Source organism: Oncorhynchus gorbuscha, linkage group LG13, assembly GCF_021184085.1.
Source record: "Oncorhynchus gorbuscha isolate QuinsamMale2020 ecotype Even-year linkage group LG13, OgorEven_v1.0, whole genome shotgun sequence".
Taxonomy (NCBI): domain Eukaryota; kingdom Metazoa; phylum Chordata; class Actinopteri; order Salmoniformes; family Salmonidae; genus Oncorhynchus; species Oncorhynchus gorbuscha.
The window spans coordinates 23,039,217-23,044,042 of record NC_060185.1 but is presented as its reverse complement, the minus strand read 5'-3'; positions in this window follow the sequence as shown (position 1 = coordinate 23,044,042).

Here is a 4,826-nt window from a genome sequence, read left to right as displayed (position 1 = left end):
CGTACTGCATTAGCATCGAGTAGGCCCTGCGATATGCAACTTTTCAGGAAAGTTAGGAACCAATATACACAGGCAATTAGGAAAGCAAAAGCTAGCTTTTTCAAACAGAAATTGGCATCTTGGAGCACAAACTCAAAAGTTCTGGGACACTGTAAAGTCCATGGAGAATAACATCTATTCCCAGCTGCCCACTGTACTGAGGCAAGGAAACACTGTCACCACCAATAAATCCACAATAATTGAGAATTTCAAGAAGCATTTTAATACGCCTGGCCATACTTTCCACCTGGCTACCGCTACCCTGGTCAACAGCCCTGCACCCCCCACAGCAACTTGCCCAAGCCTCTCCATTTCTCCTTCACCCAAATCCAGATAGCTGATGTTCTGAGAGCTACAAAATCTCGACCCCTACAAATCAGCTGGGCTAGACAATCTGGACCCTCTCTTTCTAAAATGATCTGCCGCAATTGTTGCAACCCTGTTCAACCGCTCTTTCGTAACGTCTGAGATCCCCAAAGATTGGAAAGCTGCCGTGGTCATACTGGAGGCTGAGACAGGAGGGGTCCGGAGACACTTTGGCCCCGTCAGACAATACCCCCGGACAGGGCCAAACAGGCAGGATATAACCCCACCCACTTTGCCAAGGCACAGTCCCCACACCACTAGAGGGATATCTTCAACCACCAGCTTACCATCCTGAGACATGGATAGGTAGACCTTTCCATAAAAATGGAGCTGTATAGGAGAAAGCCCTGCCTCCAGCTGTTTGCTTAGAAATTCTAGGGACAGTAAGGAGGCCTGCATCTTGTGACTGTAGTGTACGTGTAGGTATGTTTGGCAGGACCAAATCAGAAAGATAGGAAGGAGCAAACCCATGTAATGCTTTGTAGGTTAGCAGTAAAACCTTGAAATCAGCCCTTGCCTTAACAGGAAGCCAGTGTCGAAAGGCTAGCTAGATCAAATTTGTTGGTTCTAGTCAAGATTCCAGCAGCCGTGTTTAGCACTATCTGAAGTTTATTTAGTGCTTTATCCGGGTAGCCGGAGAGTAGAGCATTGCAGTCGTCTAACCTAGAAGTGACAAAAGCATGGATTAATTTTTCTGCATCATCTTTGGACAGAAAGAGTCTGATTTTTGCAATGTTACGTAGATGGAAAAAAGCTGTCCTTGATATGTTCGTCAAAAGAGAGATCAGGGTCCAGAGTAACGCAGAGGTCCTTCAGTGTTATTTGAGACGACTGTACAACCATCAAGATTAATTGTCAGATTCAACAGAAGATCTCTTTGTTTCCTGGGACCTAGAACAAGCATCTCTGTTTTGTCCGAGTTTAAAAGTAGAACATTTGCCGCCCTTCACTTCCTTATGTCTGAAACACAGGCTTCCAGGGAGGGCAATTTTGGGGCTTCACCATGTTTCATCAATATGTGTGTCCGCATAGCAGTGAAAGTTAACATTATGTTTCCGAATGACATCACCAAGAGATAAAATATATAGTGAAAACAATAGTGGTCCTAAAACAGAGCATTGAGGAACACCGAAATGTACAGTTGATTTGTCAGAGGACAAACCATCCACAGAGACAAACTGATATCTTTCAGACAGTTAAGATCTGAACCAGGCCAGAACTTGTCTGTGTAGACAAATTTGGGATCCCAATCTCTCGCGATGGTATCAAAAGCAGCATTAAGGTCTAGGAGCACGAGGACAGATGCATAGCCTCGGTCTAACGCCATTAAAAGGTAATTTACCACCTTCACAAATGCAGTCTCAGTGCTATGATGAGGTCTAAAACCAGAGTGAAGCGTTTTGTATACATTGTTTGTCTTCAGGAAGGCAGTGAGTTGCTGTGCAACAGATTTTTCTAAAATGTTTGAGAGGAATAGGAGATTCGATACAGCCCGATAGTTTTTTATATTTTCTGGGTCAAGGCATCGCTTTTTCAAGAGAGGCTTTATTACTGCCACTTTTAGTGAGTTTGGTACACATCCTGTAGATAGAGAGACGTTTATTATGTTCAACATAGGAGGGCCAAGCACAGGAAGCAGCTCTTTCAGTAGTTTAGTTGGAATAGGGTCCAGTATGCAGCTTAAAGGTTTTGAGGCCATGATTATTTTCATCAATTTGTCAAGAGATATACTGCTAAAAAACTTGAGTGCCTCCCTTGATCCTAGTTCCTGGCAGAGTTGTGCAGACTCAGGACAACTGAGCTTTGGAGGAATACGCAGATTTAAAGAGGAGTCCGTAATTTGCTTTCTAATGATCATGATCTTTTCCTCAAAGAAGTGAATGAATTTATCAATGCTGAAGTGAAAGCCATCCTCTCTTGGGGAATGCTGCTTTTTAGTTAGCTTTGTGACAGTATCAAAAATTCATTTTGGATTGTTCTTATTTTCCACAATTAAGTTGGAAAAATAGGATGATCAAGCAGCAGTAAGGGCTCTTCGGTACTGCACGGTACTGTCTTTCCAAGCTAGTCGGAATACTTCCAGTTTGGTGTAGCGCCATTTCCGTTCCAATTTTCTGGAAGCTTGCTTCAGAGCTTGGGTATTTTCTGTATATCAGGGAGCTAGTTTCTTATGAACAATGTTTTTTGTTTTTAGGGGTGCAACTACATCTAGGGTATTGCGCAAGGTTAAATTGAGTTCCTCAGTTCGGTGGTTAACTGATTTTTGTACTCTGACGTCCTTGGGTAGGTGGAGGGAGTCTGGAAGGACATCAAGGAATCTTTGTGTTGTCCGAGAATTTATAGCACAACTTTTGATGATCTTTGGTTGGGGTCTGAGCAGATTATTTGTTGCAATTGCAAACGTTATAAAATGGTGGTCCGATAGTCCAGGATTATGAAGAAAAACATTAAGATCTACAACATTTATTCCACGGAACAAAACTAGGTCCCAAGTATGACTGTGGCAGTGAGTAGGTCCGGAAACATGTTGGACAAAACCCACTGAGTCAATGATGGCTCCGAAAGCCTTTTGGTGTGGGTTTATGGACTTTTCCATGTGAATATTATCTGCCATGACTTCAAGGTCTGATAGGAATTCAGGGACCTCAGTGAGGAACACGGTATGTGGCCCAGGAGGCCTGTAAACAGTAGCTATAAAAAGTGATTGAGTAGGCTGCATAGATTTCATGACTAGAAGCTCAAAAGACGAAAACATCTGTGTTTTTTTATAAATTTAAATTTGCTATCGTAAATGTTAGCAACACCTCCGCCTTTGCGGGATGTGTGGGGGATATGGTCACTAGTGTAACCAGAAGGTGAGGCCTCATTTAACACAGTAAATTCATCAGGCTTAAGCCATGTTTCAGTCAGGCCAATCACATCAAGATTATGATCAGTGATTAGTTCATTGATTATAACTGCCTTGAAGTGAGGGATCTAACATTAAGTAGCCCTATTTTGAGATGTGAGGTATCACAATCTCTTTCAATACTGGCAGGAATGGAGGTCTTTATTCCAGTGAGATTGCTAAGGAGAACACACTGCCTTGTTTAGTTTTGCCCAACCCAGGTCGAGGCACAGACACGGTCTCAATGGGGATAGCTGAGCTGACTACACTGACTGTGCTAGTGCAGACTCCACTAAGCTGGCAGGCTAGGTAACAGCCTGTCCTGCACCCTATCTCATTGTGGAGCTAGGGGAGTTAGACCCCTGTCTATGTTCTTAGATAAGATGAGAGCCCCCCTCCAGCTAGGATGGAGTCTGTCACTCTTCAACAGGCCAGGCTTGGTCTGGTTTGTGGGTGAGTCCCAGAAAGAGGGCCAATTATCTACAAATTATATATTTTGGGAGGGGCAGAAAACAGTTTTCAACCAGCGATTGAGTTGTGATACTATGCTGTGGAGTTCATCGCTCCCCCTAACTGTAAGGGTGCAAACTTCAATTACTCGATGTCGACATCTTTCTAGCTGATTTACACGCTGAAGCTGTTGCGCTTTTGGTGACCTCTGACTGTTTCATCCTAACATTGTTGGTGCCGACGTGGATAACAATATCTCTATACTCGCAAGTTTTAGCTTTATCCAGCACCATCTTGGCTGTGGGGACTGTGCGAGGGGATGTATACTACTATATGTACTTACTGGTGGCACAGACGCGGTTTCATCCTTCCAACACTTAAATTGCCCATGCCTAACGATGGCGTCTGAAGCTGGGCTTGCAGCACAGCTATCCTCGCCGTAAGGCGAATGTTCTCCTGTATATTATGAGTACAGCGACTGCAATTAGAAGGCATCATGTTAATGTTAGTATTTAGCTTCGGCTGTTGGAGGTCCCTACGAACCAAGTCCAGATAAAGCGTCCGGAGTGAAAAAGTAGAAAGAAAAAAGTCGAGCGAGGGAAAAACAAAAAATATAAACATAATTAAAAAGTAAAAACCGTAACGTTGGCAGGTAGCAAAGTAAGGTTAGCAACCAAACGCACAGCAGCACGTAAACAAGTCTACAAGTTGTGACCGGAAATTAACAGCCTACTGTCTATACACACCATCAAATACATATTTATTCTAGACTCTGACATTGCTCATATGGATATTTGTTAATATCTTTATTTCAATGTTTTGGATTTCTTTGTATTGTTTTGTATGTTAGGTATGCTGCACTTTTGGAACTAGAAACATACGCATTTCGCTGCACCTGCGATAACATCTGCAAAATACTGTATGCGTACGCGACCAATAAAAATATTATTCGATTTGACTTAAGCTTGCTGTATCACCAGCTTGCAAAGCTTCCATTCAAAGTGAAAAAGTAGTGGTGACGGGGCGGGATTTAAGGCGTCATTCTACACATCCGCCAATCACAGCCTTTGTTTTGCGACTTCCC